Source organism: Atta colombica, unplaced genomic scaffold, assembly GCF_001594045.1.
Source record: "Atta colombica isolate Treedump-2 unplaced genomic scaffold, Acol1.0 scaffold68, whole genome shotgun sequence".
NCBI lineage: Eukaryota > Metazoa > Arthropoda > Insecta > Hymenoptera > Formicidae > Atta > Atta colombica.
Window position 1 is genome coordinate 50200 of NW_017259559.1, and position 19131 is coordinate 69330.

Here is a 19131-nt window from a genome sequence, read left to right on the forward strand (position 1 = left end):
GAAAATATATTACAGCATCATATCATCCTTTATATGACATCCCTTTCCTATATAATATCCCTTTCAATTATGTTCATAATCTAGTAATGAAAGCAACTGCTAGATTTTGTTTTGGATCCGCCATTTTTTTAATTTGTCACTTCTAATCTCGGACTCAATTTGTCTAATAAATTCTCAAATATCGAATTTCATTAAATTCAAAGAAATTTAATAATATTTGTCTGCTATCCTTTATAAAAAAGAACTGATTAGTGTTCCACTAAACTGATTAGGTCTATCAATAACTGATAATACTGCATCAGTAATTGATAAAATATCATCAGTTAGATACAGTATAGTTAAACAGTATTTATTGAAACGCTAATCAATTCTTTTTCTTAAGGAATATTAGAATTCGTTAATTTGAATTTACAAAATTTTCAAATTTGGATTTTGAAATCAACAATTCCGAAAAAATTTTCCGAATATCATATTTCGTTGAAATTGGACTGATAGAAAAATGTATGCCACAAAAGGTTAATATCTGGCGTTTTGATTAAAAACGAATTTTATTGCAATTTAAATAAACGTTTGTCGGTAATTGCGCACTGTGTACTGCGTTTGATTCTCAATAACTTCGTTTTCTATATATTGTTTTAATTCTTTGAGGGACTTTTAATCTTTTATACAAAAAAATTTGTTATATGTTCATTTTTATATGATATTGTTACACAGTACCGATTGTATTGCATATATGTGATAAAATGTATAGTGTAGCATTAAAAAGTTAAGATTCCCAATAAAAACAAAGAATTTTTGAAATCAATTTATCCGATTTATCATTCTAAGACTTAAATTGCTATGTAAATTCAAGTAAAATAACTTGAACATTGAACTACACATCGTATATCGTGACGATTACCTACGTCATTGCACTTGAATCTGACTGCAATCCCAAGGACTGCTTTTCCTCGTAATCGGTTAAGCGCGATTTGTAGCCCTCAACGGGGTGCACGATCAGGTCTTGGCTACGTAAATGGCGTAGAACGGGTAACGTCTAAGATTCCCCCGGGGGGTGTCACGAATTGCCAAGCGGAGCTTAGAAGTCTCAGGCAGAATAGAAACCGATTAAGCGAAACAACCGACTGACAGCACCTGTTGATACTTCGCCTAGCTCGTGGCGAAGGTGTGGACTAACAGACACACGTAGACCGGGCAACGTGTAGGTGTACGTTCCAACGTGTACACTTGTTTGCACACCCGTGGCTGATGTCCAGTGTCGTCGCGGTTTCGCGACGTCAAGATGCCACTCGATGCCGTTGGCGGAAATGTGAACAGGTACAAAGCGACCAACGCGATCGACGCGTCGGCACAGAGAGAATTTTGGGCAATGTGCCCCACAGTAAATTGAATTGGCCCCAGAGCCTGTTAATATTCGAGTTACGAGCGCTATTATCCTTTGTTCGTGATTCAGCATGTTACGCGCTTACCCGCGTTTAAACGTGCATTGCATCACATGCATCCATAAACTGTTTACGAACGGTCGGATGTAAGGCCGTCTTCTGACGTATTCTCTGGCCAGAGTCGCGCGCCATTTCCCTACAATCCGCAATGCGTAATCTACGAGAAATACATTACCTTTATGCTCGTATTAGACCAGAGATTGAGGTTGAGATTGAGTTTGAAATTAATCAATCTGAAGAAAGAGAATTAATATAAAGTTTAGTAAACTTTAATTAGTCAAATTCAATTTCAATCTCAATCTCATTATATATATATGTCTTGCGCAACAGGCGCATTTGGTGCACGAAGCGTTATATTTTTTATCGATAAATTTCAAATCGTTCCTTTCTTATCGGAAATGTCGGAGAATCAACAATATTTGAGTAATATGCGATTTAATTTTTTCAGAACGAAAAAGCATAGCATAACTTATATTTTGAGGCAAAAAGTACAATAATGAACTATAACAAATTTTACTCAAGGAAAAGCTATATAAGATTTTGAAAATAGAGATCTTCACCCTCTAAAGATTAATAAAAAGAACTTTAACAAATTCCAAACTTTGTGATATGGTGTGTGTGAGACAAATAAATAATAAAATCTTCCTCTCGTAATCTTATTCCTTTTCGAACAGATCTCAATGGAATCTTAGCTTAATGCTTACTCGCAGAGAGATATTCAATGTTCAAACCTCGAGAGTTCGTGGAGTCCCTCTGTGCATCGTTGAGCTAATTAATCCCGCATAAAGCAGTTCACGGCGAATTAATTCTAATGACTGGAGAAACTGAGATTATAGCAACTAAAAAATTTTGTTTTCCCTTTCAAAAGGAATTAGGACACAGGAAATTAATTTGATCGGACTGCTTAAGCGTATTACGTATTCGTGTAATATCATAAATAATATCAATCAATTGTTAAATCCTGTTGAACTTGACTCACTAATCACATGAGCTAAATGCAATTCGTTTCTGAAATCCCCTTTATGCAATCACAAACGCATGCGAGATATTTTTCTCGATAGGCTATGGAATTCAGTAATATCCATGTTTCAATAATTAAAATATATTTTCCAATATAAAATATAACATATATATTCTCTACATATTGAGAAATATTCACCCGATATCAATATGAATATTCATTATATGATACAGAACCAGTTTACAAGAACAAAAATTTTTATTATATAATTTTAGTATATTTTTTACATGCTTATATGAATATTCATTATGACATAGAATCGGTTTACAAGAACAAAAATTTTTATTTTATAATTTTGATATATACTTTTGTATATACATATATTACATGAAAAAGAATTGCAAGAAAACTGTATGTTCTGAATTTGACTGGCTTTCCCTTTAATTTTACGATCAATCAGTTTGATCCCTATTAATATGAATTTTATGCAAGTTAATTTTATACAAGTATAGTGACCTGAAAATATCCTCTTATCGATCTTTTGATGAAATAATTAATTAAAAAACAGGAAAAAGCGTTTGATCAATCTGTTTTTAATACTATTTCCAACATTAGTCAGCTAATAAAACTGCATTAGCTAAAAGCTGGAAAATAAGCGAGATTCAATTTAACAGCAGCACGATGCTTTCTATAAACGCAGGCTTTGTGCGAATATCATAAAAATTCGATAGCTGAAACGACATCGTGTTTTTGCGCTATTTTTTCCATGATAATGCCTCCTTTGATCTCTTCGTTTTTCGCTCTATATGAGCGAAACATTTAGAAATCGAAAGTAAAGTTTTATTAAGTGCTCTCAATCGTTCGACATTTCTTCATTGTTATTATTTCGAGAATTTTTACTTTATTCTATTCAAGTTTTATTCTTACGAAAACGGGAACATTTCTAATAGATAAAATTGAACGAATCAAATGAGTGCGAAATCAAACGAGCACCAATGAATAACTTGCTTCCAATGCGTACAAGAAGACGATTTTAATAATGTATCTAAAAATTTAACTACACAAATTTGAAAATAATTTCATTGGACTATTAAAATAATTATTAAGAAGATACTCAAACAAAGATTGTTAGAATGTTAACTTTTTGCAGCCTTATCATCATGCTAGAGCATTCAATATAATTATTTTAAAAAGATTCAATTAATCCTAGCTATACACACTTTTTTTTTTCTATCCTTGATATACACACTCGGGTCCCTTGGATCCACATTTGTTACCGTAACTTCCATAAAAATGAACATATTTTAATTAATTTTTTTTCGATGATGATTAAGAAAGAAGGCGTAAAAATCGATAGAATTAAGAAACTTCGAGATATATAGATTCAAATAAAAAAAAAATTTAGAAACACGAAAAAATCTCGATTTATCAAATTGCACTGGGATTTCTGGAACCTCAGTATGTATAACAGCTAAAGTTAACATAATTATTTTCAGATATTTACGTATGTCTAGTTAAATTTTTTAATTCAGCGAAACTATTCTTTCTGTAAATGAACATTACTAGATGCCTACATCGCCAATTGGCAAATTCAAAATTTCTGAGTTATACAGTCCAGCAGAAAAATTCCAAACAGCAATATCTGTGAATAGTTTCGGTCGATCGCAACGTGGTCAAACGGGATGCTTTCAATGCAAACAGCATCGTGGATTCGCATTTGTTCGCGCTCGTTCACTTGATCTGGACCCGGTTAAAAGCGCAAAACGACGATTAATTTTATTTCGTATAATAAATATGGAAAATTCACGCTTTGTTTATCTTATATGTATCAAATGATAATTGATTATTGGAACGAATTTGATTTCTATCGATTAGCGAAGATATTTTTAATCAGTTTTAGTAGTATGGAATAATTGAATAATTTTTACATAAATGAAAATTGCTCGACTAAAAGATTTCTCTACAATAACAAATGCATTTTGGCAATGCCTCCTATTCATCATGATTAATATTTAACTGTTGATCTATTATTTTTATAATTATTGTGAGATATAATTCAGATAGCATATATATCCAAAATCAAAATAGTTGACAATTGTACAAAAAGAAAAATCTTCCTAAAAAATTTAAAATTTTGCTGCGAATCTGAAAATAATTTTATTAGATCATTGAAATAATTTTATTGGAACTTAGAACGGATTGTTGGTATATCAAAATTTTATTGCATTTTTTTTATTTTTTAATTTCCAGCATAATTATTTTGATGATCAACTATCAAAATTTCACATCTATAAATAACACATCTAATAAAATTTTAAGTTCTTTCCCAAACAGAACACAAAGTTATCGCTACATCAAGATGGCACGAAAATGATTATTAAAAATCACATTTCAATTAATCACGATTCATTTTTATATTATTTTGAAATTATCATTCTATTTGAATTCAGTGTTCTTTTTGCGTAGACGTCAATATCGTAATAGACAGACGCATTATCAAAACAATATCATTATTTTATAGAGAAATCTTTTAATTGAGCAATTCATTTATGTGATGTGAAATTTATTTAATTCTTCGGTATCACTAAAATATCTTCCTATAATCCATCTTATTCACAAAATCTTAATAATGTTAGAATTAATTAACAATTATTAAAATCGTAGAAAAAATAAATATATAACTAACAGTAAGTAAATCGTTCAATAAATTTTTTATTATATTTATATATATATATATATATATATACGAAGATTAGCTGGAAAATTTCTAAACTTGTGAAACAACGCATGAAAACATGTTTTAACAGTGTGTAACTACGCAATGTTTGTACTTCATAATAAAATCCATGTTCGTTTATCTAACCATCGTGTTTGATTTGTAAGTACATGTTTAATGTGTTTGCTAAGTTCTCCGTTATTATAATTAAAATGATTGATTTCCAAGAAATTTAAATGCTTATGAAGCTCTATGATTGATTTCTACGAGCAATTTGAATGCTTATGAAGCTCTGTATGCAACTCAAGCAATCTTTTATCGAAACATTTAAAATGATAAACCGCAGTCCGGAATAAAGCTTTAGGATAAACTCAAGTGATGGAAATGTTTTTAAAAATAGTTAATCCCCATTAAGGACGACCATTCACATAAATTAAAAATCGACGCAAATGTTGAAAATTCTATGAAATCATTCGTTCCAACCGTCGTTGGACTGTTCATAAAACTGTTAAGAAAAAACATTTAATGTTCGACGGATAAAAAACGCTTTATCCACGCTTTATCACGCCTAGACATACCGTTTTTCTGATGAAAATAAAAATTGGAGCGTAAGAGCAGAGCTAGAAACTTAAAAGATTCTAAAAGGCAAAAATTGAGAGATAACAAAACACAAAAAAAACCATAAATACTTTTTTTACGTTTTGTTGCCTCAATTTTCGACTTCTAGAAGGTTTTTGTCACTTTTCTTTTATATTCGATTTTTATTTTCGCCAGGGTGTACACGTGTCATTGGTAATTCGAGACTTTTTAGCCAGACGAGTACATTCACCGTTAATGCACTAGCAATTTTTTTTTATTTCCTAGATTAAAATCGATATTAAAAGTTCACTGTTTCGAATCGATTGATGCGATTAACTCTGTAAGGACGGCATTATCTTGTCTTAAAAAAAATAATTTTTTACTGTTTTTGCGAAAAAATGACTTGTAATTGGAAAATCTATCAATATTTATACTTTTTATATCAATACGTATAGTTCCTCTGACGGGTAGAAGCACTATATTTTATCGTTCAATACTACATATATACATTTCCATCTTCTCACAGATCTCGAATTCATTTAATTTTAAACGTGAACATTACAAATTTGCAACATTCATTTTAAAGAAAGTATATTAATGCAGCTACGTAAGAGTCGTAAGAAAGCAGAAATGTAAATAAAATAAAAAGAAATAACAGCGATACAATGAAATAAAATGTACTTTGAAAGGAACATATAATAAGGCTGAATAACTCTTAGAGTCGAGAAATTTTTAAAAGTTCGGAGATTTTTTTAACTGATTTTATATAATTATTTATCAAATAGAATTTTTGATTATTATATGAACTATTTCGTGTATATATATATATTTCATATTTGTAAATAAGCATTCTGAATCATAAACAATTTCTTAATATATTTAATTATAAATATATTCTAATTTTATTATATTTGTATGATATATTTATATTAACACTTTTATTCTATTTTAATGTAAAATACACTATTCGACAAAAAATTAAAAACACTTTCGAATACGTTCAAAATTGCACAATATTCAGATTAACTAGGTAAAAAATCATCACAAACAAAAAATCAAAAAATCATTTTAAAGCTTGAAGTTTCGAAATCGGTAATTGATATTTCGATCTGACTAATTTTTTGGAAATTATACGGATATCCGTCAAATTTTGTACGTAATTTACAACGTTTCATAATGTGTACTATAAAAATCGCATACAAATACGGCAATCAAAAGAGTGAATCTTTATTTTCAATTTGCTTTTTTATTGAGCTTTGTACGATTTTTTTTCACCGAGTTATTGAACGTTGAAGCAAAAATGATCACTTATGCTTCAATGTTGAATAACTTGATAAAAAAATCATATAATGTTCAATAAAAAAATAAGTTAAAGATAAAGATAAAGATTCATTCTTTAAAAAATTTTAAATCACATTTTTACGTGATTTTTACTTTGCGTATACATACATCTTTGTAAAATTTGTACAATATTTTCAGATTTGACAGATATCCATTTGTGTGCGTATAGCTCCGTAAAAAATCAGTCAGATCAAAATATCAAATCGGTTTCAAAAGTAAAAATTTCAAGCTTTAAAATACTTTTTGAAAAATCGCGTTAAAATCACGAGACGAAGTTATTCTATCTTGAAGTTAAAGAATCATTTAGAAATAGTGTTAAAAAGGCCAAATTCAAAATTTACGTATCTCTGCGAAAAATGGTTAGAAAGCGATGTTAGAAAAAATATTTTAAAGCTTGAAACCGTAACAACTTCCGAACTATGTTTCTATGTAAAAATTTTATTACAACACAAATTTTTACTTTTAATTTGCTTTTTTATTCAAGCAAAAGTGATTGTTTTTGCTTCAATGTTCAATAACTTGATGAAAAAAATTGTACCACGTTCAATAAAAAGTAAATTAAAGATAAAGATTCACTCTTTCTGCTGCTGTCGCATTTGTGTACGATTTCTAGCAGAAATTCGAACCGAAAGGTTTTTTCTCGGCCCAATTCCGGTTGCAATTTAATAAAATATCAAAATAATGTTCCGATTTTAGTTTCGGTTTCCAGTAAAGAAAATCGAAACCGTAAAAAATTATGGTTTTTTAACATTTTTTTTCGATTTTACTTGCTTTATTCTATTTATTCTTTAAATTTATTTCCCTATTAAGAGAAGGGAGGGGGGGGGAGGAAAAAGAGAGAAAGAGCGTGTTCACCTGTTCAATCTAAAGATTCTAGTAGGAGAGAGGCATTAATTGATCACATGATTCTGAATAAAAATTACATAAACATTATTTTAAGCACATTTTTCTCAGTTCTTTTTTACAACTTATTTTATTCTTATAGATAACTCTTATTACATTTTGGCTTTCGCTATTCGCGTGCCTTATGTAGAAACTTGAGCGAAGAAAAGGCGGTGGAATTGTTTCGAAATAGGCTCGTAATCGTTAAGAGAAGTAAAACATTTTATTTACATTAACTCCGAAAATTACAATGTCTGTTGTCGACGCGAGGATTCTCAGCCGAATGCTACATTTCTTTACTCAGTCGCTTGTTCATACCACTCCTTTCGAGATCTTTCTTGACAACACGATGTTATCTCCGCAAGTCGTTATTATTTATTATTTGATTTATAAATTTTAAATAAAAACATTTTGTCACCGTTTTACCTATACAGAAGTGTAATTGCCTATATCTGGGAAATTAGAAATTGAATTAAATCACGAAATTAAGATTATGTTTTTGTTCCTTCCGATGCGCCTCAACCTATACAGAAAAATCATTCGCGGAGCATTGCCTGAAATCCGAAAATAGAGTAATTTAAATAAGAGAGTGGGCATGAAAGAGCCATTTTTTTCAAAATATGAAAAAAAAATTTAATCTGATGTTAAACAAATATAATCACTTTCTTACTTAAATGTACTCATTTATCTATAAGATTCATTTAACTGAAAAATAACATTTAGTCATTAACAGAGATTTAATCACAATTTTTCATAAACAAGAAATTCAGCTCTTTCAAAACTTTCAAATGATTTTGAAAAAGTCATCATCTGTTTTAAAAGAGCCAAGTAAATTATATGAGCTTTAATACAAATAAAATCAAAATCCTTGAACAAATATTTTTTTAGAAAATTAATAAATGTGTGACAAATAGAAAATATAATACTTTTAATTAAAAATATTTATTGCAAAAGAAATGAAAATTTCTCTTATTGCCACATGAAGTATGAGCCAAGTCAGAGTAATTTGCACTCATACCAAGCTTTATTACTTACAAAATAATTTATTAAACATGATAGGTGATTGAAAAGAATGAAATATGGAATGCTGTTTTATAAAATGTTTATAAAACAGAAATACATGAAAATTTATTTACTTACAATAAATATTCACCAAGGATGCTCTTCGAAGAAAGAGACTGCAGACAATTTTGTACAGAACAATCTTGTACAGACAATCTTGTACAGAAATGTGTTAACAGGGCCATATATTGACGTCACGCGATGGTATATTGATCGAGTATTGATCGAGCGAATGAAAATGAACTGATTATTAGTACGATATATTTCAAAAAAGTACTAAAATTGCCTGAATTGTAGAAACAACTAAAAAAGTAGAAAGTCAATTGTATTAAAAAGAACATGCAAAGAGCCAAGTAGAGCAATAATAGAACTAGCTTTTTCATAGTCCTCAATACCGGCTCTTTCATAATATTATGTATAAAAAAATCACAGAATATCTATTATAAATCAAAACAAAGAATTTGTAATTACATTCTTAGTTACGTTAATGTATACACCTAGTATTTGATAAAAAAAAAATATTTTTTCTAAAAATTGATCGCAAATAAATAAAAATTGAAAATTTAATAATTTGAAAATTTAACTCAAAAATGTATATTTGGTAACAATAATTTTGCATCTCTCATTACGGCAATACTGTTTTGACGATAACTGTCAAATGTTTATAGACGACGTAATTTTAGTAGTGTCATCAAATAAAAACATTTTTACATTTTTGGTGATATTCAATTAATTGGAATGGCTCTTTAAAAATCTCTTTCATGCTCATTCTCCCCTGCCTATGGCACAAATCAGCTGTATTTATCAAGCTCGTAAATGTATAGAAATGTGTATATATATATAGCTCGAGTGATGTTAATTTCTGCAAAACCATCGCGCATTTGATCTACTATGTCATGGTATTATAATAATCGTCACAGAACTCCAGTAATGTACAATCACGATAAATAGAAAACACTGACTTGTTACGCAATCTTATTAAACATCAAAACTGTCTAGTCGTATCAAATAATAAATAATAAATTCTGTCTGTACATTGTCAAATCAGCCTAATACTGCCAAGCGTTATGTGCGTGCGTCATCGACTCAGATTGCTACCAACGTATAATCGATATAATTAAATCGGGAAAAATACTAAAATTACTAATACAATACTAATTACATCCATACGTTATACCCGTATGCTTCAAGAGATCTTCAAGAAATCTAATTATTCGATCGACAATTTTCCAGTTCGCTAGTTACAACGTTAATCGTTCTTCTATTCGTTATCACACACCCACTTGGAAATGGTCGAGAAAGTGAACTCTTCAGCCTATTCTCGTCGTTTTCGGCTGCTGGAGTCAGCATTCTCGATTTCCAGCTCGACGTCTCAAGTGTTGTCGCTTTGCTCTTGTTAACAGTCTCTGACGTTCCTTCGTTCTCTGAAAAAATATAAGTCAGCTTTAATTGATCTATCTATACGTCTTTGCCATACATGTGTACGACATATTACATCTTTGCCGTGTATGTGTACGACAAAGCTTTTCTCACTGCAGCTAACGACCAAATACAGTCCCTTGTAATCTCATATGCTTGGAGCATCGCCTTTGATACCGTCATGCCGGACGAAAACCTGCTCTATCTGTCAAATTTATGACCGTACTCGCGAGTGACGGCACAACTTTATCGCGTTTTATTATAAGCTTTACTCACTAGTCTCTCAGATAACGACAGTTTTACCTTGGTACTCTAAAAATCGGAAAATATGCATCGTCGTGGAATATGAATCGTCGTGGAATTTCTCTGATTCAAGTTGGGCGCCATAAGAAAAGTACAGAAGAGTGGCACGAGTTAGCGTACTTATTCGGTATAGCGTAATTCTTCTCGACTCTCAATTACGACGGACGATAGCCGACTGTTCGGCCCGAAATGGACAGAGATGGTGAATTGTTCAGAGAGGGAATAAATCGGAAAGCGGGAAAGAAAATATAATTCTTATATTTTCTCTCGAGAGTCGTCAGGTCTCTGTACACGAACGGCCATCTTTCTTCGCGTCTAGATCCCTCGCCAGGCGCGAATCATCAAAATATTGCTCTCTTTCAAATCCAGCAGCGTCGTCCGCCATTCGTCGCTTGCCGATCCAGAAATTACCACAATGTCTTGCCACACATGAGTTCCGCCGCAATCCTCTTTTCAAGCAGCACAAATTCATAGGATCATGAATCAATAACTCTGTTCATATAATGCCTATTTTCCTGACACTTGGGATATGATCCACTTAACGCTGCAAATACTTGACCAATCAGAAGAAAGAATTTTACGAATTGACTAATCAAAGAATTTGCTTCAAAGCATTTGCAATGTGAAGTGGATCGACTCTTGATTGTCGCCTTCAGCTGATGGTGAAAGTGTTCCACCGTGCCATTCGCCTGGGAATGTCGTTCTTATGTAGATGGTTCCCATAAGCTTTCTTAGTCTCCGAAAGAAATTGGAACTGGCGCCCTTGGTCCATCCACTCACAATGATGTTACGAAATATCTATTCCTCATAAAAGGTTCTTGCCACTATTTCTGCTTCCTGATCTTTTAAGGGAAATGCTTCTAGCCACTGCGTGAAACGGCCAATGCAAGTAAAATAGTAGCTTTCCCTCCGAGAGTATTATGATGATGTCCAAGTGGATATGTTCAAACCTTCTCAACGACGCAGTGAATTTCCCAAGGGGCGTGTGATGGGTAACCTTGAGTCACTGGCAACACAAGAACGCGCCCAGTTTCGGTAATCTGTTCTCAGGAACGGCTAGATAGAACACTGTGCCACGAGTTTTGCCGTCGCCTTTATTCCAAGGTGCGCTAGGCGATGTACCAGCTCAAACGCAGGGCAACGGAAGGATCTCGTCAGGAACAGTCGTGACATTCCTCTCGCCGTGTCGCAGTATATAGCCACTTCTGTATCGGGAATCGCTATCTTCTCTAATCTTAAATCGGACTCTCGACAAACTCCTTGTCGTCTTTTTGCGACTCAGCCAGTGCAATGTATTCTATGAGTGACTGAATCTCAATCCTTGACAATGCATCAATCATGACGTTGTCTCCTAATATATGCCGGATATTCGTTGTGAATTGTCCTATAAAATTCTGGTGGCGGAACTGACTCAGCGTGCTTTTTCTTAGTTTTTATTGGAAAGAAAAAATAAATGGCTTATATCCGTAATAAATAGTAAACATTCGTGCTTCTAACATCAACTGAAAATATTTGACCGAGAGATAAATAACCAGGATCTTCTTATCAAACGCACTGTACTTAACCTCGATTTAGGCTTAGCTTTTTAGAAGAAAACGCTAAAGATTTCCATCTATTATTGCTATGCTGTTGTAATGCTGCGCCGGTACTATGCTCAGACGCGTCTATAAACAGCGCGAGTTCAATTTTCGGATGTGGCAGAAGGATTGCCAAGCTCGGCTCCGATCAAGTTCTCCTTTGTCTTCTTAAACGCTTTCTCGGTTCACGGCGTTCACGTCATCAGCTCCTTTCATCCACGCAGAAGATCGATTGAGCGGGGACAGTATCTCAACGAATCTTGGCAGAAATCTTCTGTAAAAATTTAACATACCAAGATATTTCTGCAACTTCTTTGCTGCTTTTCGGCTTTTGGTATTCGAGAATTGTCTGAACCTGTTCGGTCAGCGTTCTGTCTCCCGACACGAAATAACCGAGGAACTCCATCTCCGGTCGGTCTCCACACATTTTGCAGGTTAACTATCACATTCCTGTAGTTTTTCAAATCATGGATGGAATTATATAAGGTGAACCATTGCGCATAATGGCGGAGTTCGATCAATCAAAATTGTACTAATTTGCAGTGTACTTATTTGCAGAACGAATCATGTGAATTTCTGCAAATGAACTCAAAAATTAATTGGTTGATAAATCTCCCCCCTTTCAATCCACTGCGCATCCGTGGGAATGGTTCACCTTACTTTTTACACCATGTTTCAAAAAACATCAGACTCCACAAAACATCAACAGATACTCCACGGCCGACGACACGAGGATGTCATCAATGTATGCATAACAGGATTCGAGGTCATGTAAACCTTCGTCGATGAATCTATGAAATATCTGTGCCGCGTTTCGCAAACCAACATGTACAAAAACTCGTACATTCCGAATGTGGTTATCGCCTTCGGAATGTTTTCTTCTGCGACCAGAATTTGATGGTATGCCCGGACGAGTCAAAAGTGATAAAAACTTTTTTGCCTTGTAGTGTCTAAGCGAAATTCTAAATGACGAACCAGATAGCGATTCCGAACAGTTCGCGCATTCAATGCCCGATAATCGTCACAGAGTTGCCATTTCTCATTCTTTTTTGGTACCAGATGCAAAGGCACAGTCTAACGACTTTCTGAAAGTCGCGCGATTTCAACCTTTATCATTTGTCGAAATTCCTTCCTCGCGGTCACCAACCGATCCGGTCTCCTTTCATATACAAGTCTCTGCAGCATTGCATACCACAGGTGGTCCCAACGTGGTCTCAATATATGTCGCGTCGTATGTCTCTCTCGGACGTCCCGCCAGTCTTGCGATCTCCGGATATTGCGTCAGCAATTTATGATATGTTGTCGCTCCCGCAATAATCTGACATTAATGCCAAGTGTATCACATTGCATGCAGCGTCCGAATGCAATCAAACTCGTCATTTGGTAAGAGTTCCGCAAATCCACCAACATACCATAGTAAGTCAAAACATCCGCGGCGATGATAGGCCTTGCAACGTCCGCAATTACGAATCGCCACGTAAACTCACGTCGCAATTCGAAATTCAGAGTCAGTGTTTCTATATCGTATGTACATACCACTTTGATCAAAAAGTTCCCGGAATTACCATCAGGTGATGCTCTGAGTCAGCTGATTTGAATTCTGTTTTTTTGGTTAGGTTACCACATCTAACATTGACATTCCCACCAAATTTTATCACCATAGCTTGACATTTGTAAAAGTTACGCCGTCTTGAGTACATCTACTTCTGCACTGTATTTTCGATTTTTTACAGTTTTAAAAATGAAGTTGAATTTGCAACGAGTTTGTATTAAATTTTGCGTTAAAAATGGATTCAATGGTGTGAAAATCTTGGAAATGTTGGAAAATTGTTTCGGCAGTAATACTCTAAAGAAAATAGTCGTTTATGAATGGCATGAAAAAAACCATTACGGGGAACGCGTTTTAACAGCTGAAAGGAGGTAATAGAAAAATCGAAGACGGCTCTGATGGCTATACCGATAATAGAGTTGCAGAAATGTTTTGAGAGCTGGATCAAGCGTTGACATAAGTTGAGTTGCAGTCGATGGGGAGTACTTTGAAGGGGACAATATCACTTTTGATGAATAAAATTTGTATTTTGAATTTTCTGAATGAATTCCGGGAACTTTTTGATCAAGATAGTATTATCGTGCCGTTAGCCGTGAAAAGATCGAAGTTCGTAGATCGACTTTGGACGAGGTCCACGAACCATTCTTTGGGGAAACACGCAGAGGTCCGCGCCCGTGAACCAAAAAATGCACTTTAATCTATCACAAATAATCTTTAGCCTATCACAAATAGCGTCATATGGCTCAGCTCGCTCGTCGCCATTAACGACTGGCCATTGCGTTTCCCTGCTGCGGGGCCAAACAGGACGACGTGCGACTCGCACGTCGGGCGTCCAAACCGCCAATGAAACTAACACAATCCATTCATCGCGTGATCACGACCATAGAAACGCGACCGTGAGTGAGGACACGAGCACACTTGATGCTGATCATCCTCGTGATTCCTGCGAGATCGACTTCACCGATTACCTCAACCGATTTTTGAATCGCCGTGAAGCCATCTCTCGCTCTATAGATAATTGCACTTGCGCTAATCTTAATTCGAACTTCGCATCAGTCAAAGCGTCTTGTGCTTGCCTAGTCAGCGCGGTAGCCTCCGCGACCTAGAAACGTCGACATCCGGTTGGCCTCTACAATCGCATTTACAATATCCGCGAGCTACTCATTCGTACCCATTGCCCACGTCACTAAATGCGGCTAATTATATATCGGCAGCCAATTCAGCCAAACTGTTCATAATACCTTCTCGCCGACGACATTTCTTGTCAGATTCCATATAAGGTGTCGCAAAAACTGAGAAGGCTTTCCAATCTCTTCGTACTCCAGGAGCCTACGAGTTTTATGCTCCTAAAATAAACTTAGCCATTTAATTAACACCACTTTAAAATTTTATATATGCGTTCAATGGGCAGATAAATGATATCGCGAACAATAGTGTATCCTGATCCGAGCGTGATTAACGCGTACTCGAAATTTGATAGCGTCGATGATTATTTCGGCGGCCTGAAAACCACTGTCCACGATGCTGAACCACAGCTCGGAATCGGCGGGAATTTCGGCATCACTTCACTACTGTTCACGTGTTGCTATCACGTGAGTCGATTCGTCCGGAACATTCCAATTTTGCCAGTAATATAAAATAAAAAGCAATAATCGATAAAAGATTACGTCAAGATCACATATTTGACTATTCGCATACCTTATGTGAGAACTTGAACGGAGAGAAGGCGGTAGAATTATTTCGAAATAGACTTGTAGTCATTAAGAAAAGGAAAACATTTTACTTGTAATAATTCTGAAAATTACAATGCCCGCTATCGATGCAAGAATTCTTAGCCGAATGCCATGTTTTTCTACTCGCGAAATCGCTTGTTCACACCGCTTCTTTCGAGAACTTGACAACACGATGTTGTCTCCGCAGGTCGTCATTATTTATTATTTGGTTTACAAATTCGGTTTTAAATAGAAACGTTTCATCATTACCGTTTTACCTGTACGGAAATATAATTGTCTACATCTCGAAAATTAGAAATTGAATCACGAGATTAAGAATTTCGTTTCTTTTTTTCAATGCGCATCAATCTATATAGAAAAACTATTCACAGAGCATCGCGTCAAATCCGAAAAGATTAGGTTGAAGGATAAGTTCTGCGGATTTTTAGTATAAAATTTAAACAGAAAATCGACATTTATAACAATTTATTCAGTCAACAGTCTAACTTGATCTATAATTTGCTGCCAATGTTTCAGTTGGACCTTAATGCCACTCTCGTAAAACTTTTATAGGACTTGTGAGCAAAAAATCAGCGAGGTGAATTTCGAACGACCTCCATTGAGTCGAATCATTGATCATCAAGAGTTATAGCGAGCGAAACAAGTGGTAATCGGACAGTCCAAGGTCTGACAAATATATGTGCTACATCATTTCCTAGCCAAAGCTCTGTTATTTTTCTTCGTAATGAAAGAAGTGTATGCTCGGACATTGTCATGATGGATGATCATATTTTTCCTATTCGACAATTCTAGCTGCTTCTTCTGCACTGCCTTATGCAATTTGTCGAGCTGGGCGCAGTACTTCTTCGAATCTATCGTGACCCTGACAAACTGCGGCAGCAACTCGAAGAACAAAACTCCTTTATAGTCTCACTAAATGCTAAACATCTTCTGCAGATGTAAATCAAGTTTTGCCATCGTTTTTAAAGACTCGCCCGGACCACACTTCTATCATATAATGTTATTGTATACAATCCATTTCTTGTTTCCAGTGATGATTTCAGAAATGGATCTAGAGAGTTTTGTTTCAAGAGAGATTCACATATCAAAATACGATCTATGATGTTCTTTTTGATCAATGCGGCATCCATATATTAATCTTTTTCACCATGTCAAGCTATATGTTATATGTATAGCTCGAACGATATCAATTTCTGCAAAACAATCGCACATTCGACTACTATGTCGTGGCAATATGATAATCATCACAACATAAAGTCTACATATGTATTCTTGAATTTCATGATTTAGAATAAATTCTTACAATATGTTGGCGAGGAAAATCCAAATAAAAGAAATATTAGTATCTCAAAAAAAGTTTACATTAAATAGATCTCGCAATCCCGCCAGATTTCTTATATCATATGAGGTGTTGGAGGTATTTACATTGTTAAAGCTGGCAACGATTGGTTTGGATTGAACATTGGTTTAGAAGGAATAAGCAGAACAAAAATTAAGAAGGATAAAGATCAAAGATTAAGAACAGAAAAAAAAATTAAGAATTGAAAAAAATACCGTAAAATTTTACAGTTCGATTATAAATTTTATAAAATTTTGGTATGGTTTTGGTTTCAGTTCACTAAAAAAAGGAGGTTTCAAAATGATTTTCAGTTCGGATCTCTGATTTCTAGTTCATACCATGGAACGTTGTAAATTTCGTATAAAATTTATAGATTTGACGAATATCCATATAATTTCCAAACAAATCAGTCAGATCGAAATATCAATTACCGATTTCAGAAGTAAAGATTTTAAGTTTTCAAATACTATTCTGATTTCTTGTCCGAAATGATTTTTCATCGAATTACAATGATCTAAATATTGTACGATTTTAAACGTGTTCCTTATTTTTTGTTAAGTAGTTTAATATATATTTTTAAAATAAATCTCTTCGAGAAAAAAAAATTTAATTAAGCTTCGTAAATAACCAAATATGTTATCAATAATCCTAACCACAGTTTTAAATATATAATTGTACATCAATGTCGGAAGAAAACGAATCTACTTACCGGTCGCCACATTGTCACTCCGCCATGCTCCGCCGAATTTAATCCGATTGTGGTACTCCGACAATCCCATCATAAATCACTTATCAATTAATGCTCGCCCATTGGTCGCAATGTATACGGATATAAACACGGATATAGAAAAACGCGAAAATGACGAAAAACATATTGGACACACTCAGCCGACCGAACGCGTTGTGCATTCGTTACGAATTGAAACATGTGACGTTAACTTCACGTTGACGCTCAAAGCGTTGCGTCGCAATACAACTGCAGTATACAATGGAAAACGAACGTGACAAACGTTCCATGTGAAGTTAACTCTTTCATCGCAGCGTAGTTACTTTTTTAAATCAGCAATTTTACAGCAAAATAATTCGTATCAGACGAACTACCATTCGCAAAAGTCGTTATGACAATGACTATGTTTACCCTTAATCTTTAACTTTTAATCGGGTTTAATAACATCCGCAATTATGAAACTGGTCAATCGTAGTTATTCCTCTGAAAAAGAGAGTTATTATGTTCAACTAGTTTCTAACTGCGGATGTTATTAAACATGATTAAGCGTGTTCGTGTAAACGTAGTCAATTTTCTCAGCACTGCTTACATGTACTAAACATAGTTCCGAATCTTATTATAATCTCTCGATCGATTCTATCTTCAAAAGTTTGGCGCATCTCATTTAAAAGCTGCATAATCAAAGGAATAGAGAACCGAGGACAAAGATTAATTACATTTTATTAATTATTTTTATTTTTATATATTATTTTGGAACAAGATGAAAAAAATTACAAAAGTGCGCAAATTCATTATATTGATCAATGAAATTATATTCTAGTAAATTTGCTCACTTTTTAAATTTTCATCTCATTCATTTCTAAGATATACACTCTCTAAAATTTTTTAAGTGAATACTCACTTTGAAGAGTAAAATTTCACTCTTAAAATTTGAAAACTGAATCACTCTTTTTTTTTAATTCTCATGTATTGGATTAATTCTCATGTAAATTCCATTCCAAAGAGAATTTAAAGAGCAATCAATTCCCTATTCCTTTCATTGTGCGCAACTTATGCCACGATTTCCGGACGTATACAGAAAGGATTTACTAAAGTATAAGCTAAAAATTTAGCTAAAAATACTGCTAAAAGATCTGAAAATAATTATGTAATTTCGTAATATTATTAATTTCAACATTTTTTGCATTGTCATCATTATATTTGAGCATCTTACATAATTATTTTGAAAATCCACAATTATTTCTATATCTATCTAAATTTTTAGATACTTCAATAAAACAGTTCTGTTCGTACATATATTCACTTAGTATCTTTGGTGCGCGTATCTTATTTCATATCATATTTTGATTCGAACATTTTTCATTATACTATTTATTGAATTATTAAGGAAGAAACTTGATTTAGAATGCTGAAAAGTGCTGTTTATGAACGAACCTTCCAAAACTTTATAGATGATTTGTTATATTTGAATAATATAAAATAATTTTTTAATAAATAAATA